General features: G+C 45.8%; 1 pseudogene; it reads right to left on the minus strand.

Moving 5' to 3' along the window:
- Positions 1-1012: 1012 nt before the first annotated feature.
- Positions 1013-1980, minus strand: LOC143661239 (T-box transcription factor T pseudogene; annotated as a pseudogene).
- Between the last annotated feature and the right edge of the window lie 6757 nt (positions 1981-8737).

Raw genomic sequence — 8737 nt, forward strand, 5'->3', positions numbered from 1 at the left:
ACCAGTGGCATTTATAAATTCTGATGTGCCGAAGTCATATGCTGGGAAACAAAAACTACGTTTCTGGACCTTAGCAAACAATTTCTGTTATTATGAATAATGGTGAATTAAGCCAAATATATTGTTTTCCAATTAAATTTACTTATAACATATAAAATAACTCAGGACTAAACTGCTCTTGCAGATGATAGGAAATAGGTGGTGGTGGTGGGTTGTTTTATTCTGTTGTGTTTGGTGAATAGGAGGTGTATTCCTTCTCTTATTGAAGATGAAGTTTAAAAGCTTTATTTCCTTCCCTTACCCTGTAAATACTTGGTTGTCAGAGCAAAAAAGGTTAGTGCATCTTTTAAGAAAAAGGACTGTGATTCACATGGAAGGTGGTGACATGGGAGTCCATGAGGTTATAAGGTAGGTATTTTAGTTTGCTAATGCTACCAGAATGCAATATACCAGAAATGGGTTGGCTCTTTATTTTCGCATGGGCAGGCACCAGGAACTGAACGCGGGTCTCCAGCATGGCAGGCGAGAACTTTGTCTGCTGAGCCACCCTGGCCTGCCCATGAGTTGGCTTTTATGAAGGGAATTTATTAAGTTACAGATTTACAGTTCTAAGGCCATAAAAATGCACAAACTAAGGCATCCAGAGAAAGATACCTTGACTCAAGAAAGGCTGATGGCTCTGTCAGCTGAGAAGGCACATGGCTGGCATCTGCTGATCTTTTGGCTTCTGGTTTCAGTTTCCCCAGGTGGTGTTTTCCTTTCTTCATCTCCAAACCTCTCTGCCTGTGTTAGCTCTGAGCTTTTTCCAAAACAGTTCCCTCTTAAAGGACTCCAGTGAGCAGATTTAGACCCACCTTGAATGGGAGGAGACATATCTCCATGGAAACCACCTAATCAAAGGGTCCTGCCAAAGAGTAAGTCTGCCCACACAAGACTGGACTAGGGAAAAGAACGTGGCTTTTCCAGGTTACACAGCAGCCTCAAGTCAGCACAAGGGCTTGGGCCAGGCGTCCTACTGGCTGTCAAGAATGTCTGTGGTGAAGAGGAACCCTCCATACGACCAGGACCCCGAGGAAGAGGAAGCCAAGACCACATGGGCGAGGGGTGCATAGCGTGCAGTAGAGCCGTGGGAGAAGACAGCTCCCAGCCCACACGGGACCTGGCACCTGGAAGCAGGGGTGATGGCGTCCCACTCCCAGACCAGAGGTCGGGGAACTCACTAGAACCGGGAGGTGGACGTGCATTATGACAAGTGGACGATTCTGAGGCTGGACCAATTGTCATGAGGTTGGAGCTTGAATAAACTGGCAGATGAGTGGTCCGAATAGGTTGTTTCCATGAGTATATGGACTGGGCAGAGGGTTGAGACTGGGTAGTGGAGTGAGCCCAGCTTCTCAGAGCAGGGACTCTCTCACAGCCCTGCTGGGAGAGGAGGAGAAGGGAGGAGGGCAGGATCTCCAGACTGAGGGTGCGGGCTGGCAGGTGGACAGAGCGGACTGCTTCTGCCAGGAGTAAGACACCCAGGGTGATTGAGAAGACACCCAGGCCAGTGAACTGCAGGGTTATTTTCTGCACATCTTTGTGATTGTGTCCTTCCATTGCATTAAGGAAAGCTTCAGCAGATGGATGGTACTGAATATTACAAGAGCTCTGATATGCTCATTCTGGTAAGCTGTCATGGCTGTGAACTGGGTCTCCGGGAGGCGTTGGCCCGGGATCACCCACTGCGGACCCACTCCCCTCACTGTGTGAATGCGGGGTTCATATTTATGGAAGACGTTCAACTCCAGCTGGCGCCCACCATCACCCTGGTTGGTGAGTTTGGCTTTGCTGAAGGAGACCGATGCCTCGGCTTGGCCTTGGCCCCCACCCCGTTCCCGGCACCCACTCGCCGTCCACGCACTGCCAGGTGGGCCAGGAGGAAGGAGTACATGGCATTGGGGTCCACGCCCAACACCTTGCTTCCACCTCCGAGAACATCCTCGGGCCGTTCTGGGGACGATGGTCCACCCGGTTGGCGAACTCCCTGGAGCGCAGCGCCCCTCGCGCACAGTGGGCACCTCTTGGCGCCGCCCGCCACAGCTCACTGTCCAGGCGCTGAGCAGCCCATCCACTGGGTGCCGCAGCTCCCTTCCCCAACTCTCGGCGCCCAGCAGCCCCTCGCCCCACCCCTACTGGCTATGGGAGCACCACCTCTGGGGGGGGGCACTCTTCCTAGGAATGGTCAAGGCCCCCAGGAGCCGGGCACCGACCCAGGAGGAGGGTGAGCATGGAGACTTAGAGATTCATGGGTGGGAAGGGGGTGCGAATTGGGGGGCTGGAGTTCAGGCAGTTCCACTTGAATTCCCTCAAGGCCCGGCTAGAGGCAGCCACTCTCCCCAGAGCAACTTGTTCCCCTCCCAGCTCTCTTTCTGACCACATTCTTTGGAGAAGTGTGAGGAGCTGAAATAGAACACATCAGGAGGGAAGTCTCCCGTGCACTTTCACACATGCACGATGCATTTTGGGCCGCACATCTCCCTTTAAGGCTGGTGTTCTCTTTGGGTGAGGAAAGGGACACTCAGAGAACTCCACTGACTTGCCCAGGGTCACACAGCTCAGACCCAGGTAGCCTGGCTCTAAACCCACTGTTTTCACAAAAGACCCTGATTTTCCAGAGCCTGAGGCATTTTGCCTAGTTATCTAGGCAGTACAGCTAGTAAGCCAGTCATGTATGTAAGCCATTCCAGCTGGCGTAAAGAGATCTGTCTAGAAGCAGTACTCTGGCAGGTCTGACAGACGCAGCACCACGCCCCATCCCCCACCCCCCAGAACCAAATTTCACCATAGCACATGGCAAGGTTGAAGGAACCCAGACACCCCATCTGATGTATGGAGGGGTTGCGGGGAAAGCTCACGGGAAACCCTTGCCATTGCATCTACAATGCAGACGGCTAAAGGGAAGTCGTGGCGGTGAACTTGAACTCAAGCATTGACCGGTACTTTGAAAACACAGGCATCTTGAGCTGACCGCAGGGTCACAGGCAGAAAGGCAAACCAAGACAGGACTATATATAGCAGCTGCATCTGGAGAGCAAAAGACACACCTGACCTGTGCACAGTATAGAGGGGACCGCAGGCAGAGCCTCACCCGTGCCCTCTTGCTCCTTCCCCTCTATGGAGCATCTCCTTCTCCCAACAGGCCTCTTGGTCTCCAGCAGAGGACTGTACAGCACCACTGGCAGGGCTGTGAGCCTGAATCCCCATCCCCAATCCATGGAGTTAAACATAAAGTGGCAAGTTGGCCTCCGATCTGGGGACAAGCTTCTTCTGGGTCCGCCCTCAGGGCCCTGGGCTGACCCTTTATTTACTGCTGGGTTGTCTGGCTTTGTTCAGTTCTGTCTGCTGAGCCAGATTGGAAATGGTTTGCTGGGAAAAATTATGGCGCTGTCTAACATGATGTAACAAGATGTCATCTTCTAACTCCAACGCCTCAAGTGGATTTACAGGAAGGAGGGGGAAAAAAAAAACAAAGCCCCAGGGAGCACTTGACTTAGATAAAAACCACTGGGTTTTGTTTATGAATGTCAAAAAGCTGCATGTTATTTTACTTAGAAGAACATGAAAACAGACTAGCGTTTCAGCGGAAAGCAAAAGATATGTGCTACACGGCCCCAAGGAAGTTTGCTGAGAAAACTTATGATAATTTTCATTTCACATTGCTCACACATACAAATGCACCACAAACCTTGCATAAAAAGGACACCCAAAATGTGCTACAAATGCCACACACACATCACATATACACACAAACACAAACCACAAAGCCTATTCAAATATCATCCAGATGCAAAGCACACTCACCATCCCCCCATCACCACCTACGCTTCAGCATCACTCCAACAGTCACTCCACACTTTCTACTTAATCTAGTATTTTATAATCCCTGTACCACCCAGCATGAAAGTGAACATACAATCTGGGTCTGAGCTTTACCAATACACATCAGCAAGTCTGTCATGAGCTTTTCCAAGCTCTCTTTTATGAGGAAGCATAATGGAAAAGACAAAGTGGAAAGAGTGAAAGTTTTTGCGATTCCTTTTAGAAAGACAGCACTTCTAGAATGGCATATTCCAACCTAATCCTGATATAGGGAACAGAAGCAAGAAAGGATGTGCTGGGGCTTCTTGGTCGTTCAAGTTTCTCTCTGCATTCGAAATAAATTCTGGTGTAATCTCTGGAGACTGTTAGAGCTCCCGATCACACACACAGGCACACACACACGCTGAAAATGATGACATAATAGGAAAGGGAAAGACAGGTCAACCCATAGCTCCTTTTCCTTTCCATCCTTCCTTACTCATCCATAAGCCAAACGTGCTGCAGAACGTGCATGTGTCAAGAAGTGAAATAAAAACTGCTGAATTAGTTTTGTGCTGCATTTATGCCATTCTGGTAAAAACTAAGTATATATCCATGAATGAGCAATGAAATATGAATCATGCAATTTCCTGATTATACATAGAGTTAAATGCTCTTATATTTGCATTTAAAACTAGCATTTACACACTATAAAGATGATGGTAAAGTTTGTGCTGATAATTTTTAAATGTTAATTTTTCTTAGAGCAACATTAAATAGCAAATTAAAAATGCCATGACAAGCTAACAGGGAAAAGGGAAAGTTTAAATTTTGGTATCTTTAGTGGCATTTTTCCCTGCCATTTGAACAAAAAGTCCCACATTTCCATCTCATACTAGACCCAGTAATTAAGTAGCCAGACCTGATCGTCAGTTTCTTCCACTAGTACTTAAGCTCCACGTCGGCAGGCATTTTATCTGTTTTGTCACTGTTGTATCTAAAGCTCCCATAATACTGCCTGAAACATAGCAGGCTTTCAATAAACATTTGTTAAATTAATAAATAACTGAAGACATCAACGTAAGCCCAAGATGCTGCACCTGGCCGAATGAAAACAGAATTAGTTAGAATGCCTGGCACATACAACACAGTTCTTTCTAGAACCATCCTGCTTACTCAAACTCAGCTCCAATCATGTCTGCATTCATTCATTCATTTATTTAATGCACATTTGTTGAGCATGTTTCATGAGTCAAAGAAAATAAGCCATAATCCTTGGCCTGATTATGGTCTAGAATTGAAGAGTGCAGCTATAAAAGCAGAAGAACAAGGAGGTGGCAAAGTAGCATGAGCGAACTATGAGCAGGGAACAGTGAGAAGGTGGTCAATAATACCTTGAGGGCTCTGCAAATACGTGGAGAGGAGGTAGCACCCAACATTAGTCCAGACTCTACTCCAGCTGATCTTCTTATAGCCCAGCCTGTACCATAAGAGTCTTTACCATCTCATACCCATAATTCTCTCTGCGGCGTCTGTGCCTTTGCACTTCGTGTCTGTTCTGGGAGGTCCTCTTCACTTCTCCAAATCTCTTTCATCCTTCAAGGACTTTTTTGTCCATAGTGATCTCTCCTCTCTCTGATTGCCCTGAGTGTAATTTAGCCCTTGAATTGGTGTTGTTTTGAATTGTTTCACCATTGATTCATGTTTATACATTTAGCCACCTAAATGTATCTACAAAGTGGGTTGCAACCTCCAGGAAGCACCTGCATTATATCTGTACATCATGCAGTGTGTGCCTGGGACATATCTCTTGGAGAAATCCTCTGAACTGTAGTGAGAAGCACATATGGCCCCCACTCCACCCCATGACTTCCACTCTAGTTGGCAATACTTAAAATACAGGAATTTTATGCATACTCCTTAAGTCAGCTCAGGCACATATGAGGTTCTCGTGTTCTTAAGGGCTCCATGTAGTACAGTATCTGTACAGGAAGCACAAGGACCTACCGCTTCTACCTAGGAAAGGGTAATGGGTGAGTCCAGGCTCCTAGGCCCTGGTGTGCAAGCCACTGGGCTAAAATAGAAGCATTTGATGCAGAGGAAAAAAGCAATTAATTAGCTAACCAAAAGCAGTTTCCTCTCTGACTAGCCTGGGCAGATGTTCATTCCACATTCAGCTTTTCCACAAGAATCACAAAGCACGCCAAGACATCAAGTCAGCCCGGCAACCTGCTGCACATCTGAGCCTGAGTGTGCCTCTTCCTGCCATGGGCAAAATATTGAGTAGCACTTGGGTTGTGCTCTTAATGAGAATTTACCCCAGGCTTTTTCCTTTACTGGGTCACAGTGGCCCAGCTCTTAAGGCTCAAAACGTTCTACTTTACACAGCGCAAGGCTGGCAGCTGATTGAAGGACATCAGCTGATAAAAGAAGTCATCAAGATAAAACCCTCAAATGTAAGCTCTGTGAGGCAAGCAGATTCATAATGCTGCTGTGAGAACCTGTGAACTCAGGACTCATTTCAATTAAATTGAACAAAAATTTATTGAACATTGTGAGGCTTAATTTCATGTGCCAACTTGGCTAGGTTATGGGGCCCAGTTATTTAGTCAAGCAAGGACTGGGTTGGTGGTTAGATGGATTTCAATCATTACTCTGTTGATTGAATGTATGGCTGGTGATATCAATAGTCAACAAAGATAAACTGCAGACATGAGATTAGTTCTCATCCAATCAGGTGGAGGCCCTAAATCAAGAACCAATGATTTCTGCAGTCAGGAAGAAGAATTTATCTCTATTGCAGCCAGCCAACTTCTTCTGGGGGAATGCAGGTCACCTTCATCAAGTTTACAGCTCGTGGTGGGCCCTATGGAATTCAGACTTGTCAATCTTCTCAGCTGCATGGGCCAATTCCTATAATAAACCTCTTATTACTTACATTACACTACAATCCTTACATTTATTACAGTTAATTCTGTTTCTCCATAGATGCATGACTGACACAAGCATCTACTGTGTAGCTGGCTGGATGTGTAGAAGAATGCATAATATTTTTCACCTAAGAAAAATAGGTGATAAGAGGCAGAGGAAGATGATAAGCTGTAAGTGTAGCCTATGGGTAAAGTTGCAGGGTCTGGCTGTGATTGCTAGGCCTGCTGCTTCCCAGATGTTTAGCCTTGAACAAAATAGTGTAACTCATCTGTTCTAGTTTGCTAGCTGCCAGAATGCAATATACCAGAAACAGAATGGCTTTTAAAAAGGGGGATTTAATAAGTTGCTAGTTTACAGTTCTAAGGCCGAGAAAATGTCCCGATTACAACAAGTCTATAGAAATGTCCAATCTAAGTCATCCAGGAAAAGATGCCTTGGTTCAAGGAGGTGGATGAAGTTCAGAGTTTCTCTCTCAAGTGAGAAGGCACATGGTGAACACAGTCAGGGTTTCTCTCTCGGCTGGAAGGGCACATGGCAAACATAGTGTCATCTGCTAGCTTTCTCTCTTGGCTTCCCGTTTCATGAAGCTCCTCAGGAGGCATTGTCCCTCTTCGTCTCCAAGGGTCGCTGACTGGTGGACTCTGCTTCGTGGTGCTGCAGCATTCTCTGCTGTCTCTGAATCTCATTCCCCAAAACATTCCCTCTTCTATAGGACTCCAATAAACCAATCAAGACCCACCCAAATGGGTGGAGACATGTTGTCACCTAATCCAGTTTAACAACCACTCTTGACTAAATCACATCATCCAGGGAGATGATCTGATTACAGTTTCAAACATACCGTATTGAATAGGGATTATTCTACCTTTGTGAAATGGGATTTTGATTAAAACATGGTTTTTCTAGGGGGCATACTGCTTTTCAAACCAGCACATCATCTAAACCTCAGTTTCCCCATCTTGCAATATATGAGGATTAAATAATGTATTATATATAAAAAGCCCTTAGCCCAGTTAAGTCACACATGCTCAATGTTTGTATTATAATGACAATGATGATAAAATGAGGAGGTCCTTGATTTTCTGTGGGAGTTGGGAGAAGTATCTGCAAATGTACCTTTTTCCCACACTTAAGTCTTTTTCTTCCATGGCAGAGTTTAAAAAGGAAAGTCTGGTACCTTGTGTTCACCTGGTGAAGATTCACTGGTGATGGCGATTCTGAATTGATGATACAGGGTTGGAGCTTTGTGATGGTCAGTCTTATAAGTGTCATCTTGGTGAGGCTATTGCATCCAGTTAGTCAAACACTAATCTAGGTGCTGTTGAGGTGGTATTTTGCAGACACGGTTACCATCTACAATCAGATGACTTTAAGTAAAGGAGATTACCCTCGAAAATGTAGGTGGACCTCATTTGATCCATCAAAGGCCTTAAGGACAAAAAAACCTCTAGGTTTCCCAGAGAAGGAAGAAATTCTGCCTCAAGACTGCAGCATCAGCTCCTGCCTGAGTTTCTTGTCTGCAGCCTGTCCCATAGATGTCAGACTTGCTAGCCTGCAGAATTCCTTGAAATAAACCTTTTCATCTGTCTCTATCTCTCTCTATATATATCTCAATCATCTATCTAGCTGTCTGTCTGTCTATATAACCATCTGTCATCATCTATCTCTTAGAAGTACTGTTTCTCTGGAGAACCTTGACTGATACAGACACTAATCAACTGAGAGCAGAATCTGCACAACACCAAACCAGAGGTATACAGATTTCAAGATTTTGTGAAACCTCACATGTTTAATTTCCAGAGATTAAAGAGGCCAAGATCAACTCCAACAAGGCTGAGGTTCATCAAATAATTCCTCAGTATACTGGCATGGGAACGACAAAACTTCAGGATCTCAGAAGCTGAGGTCCTCAGTGGCATTTGGCAGGGCTACCATTAGGTTCTCTAAGTCACCTCTGACTTTAGGG

The sequence above is a fragment of the Tamandua tetradactyla genome, chromosome 17, assembly GCF_023851605.1.
Source record: "Tamandua tetradactyla isolate mTamTet1 chromosome 17, mTamTet1.pri, whole genome shotgun sequence".
NCBI classification, from domain to species: domain Eukaryota; kingdom Metazoa; phylum Chordata; class Mammalia; order Pilosa; family Myrmecophagidae; genus Tamandua; species Tamandua tetradactyla.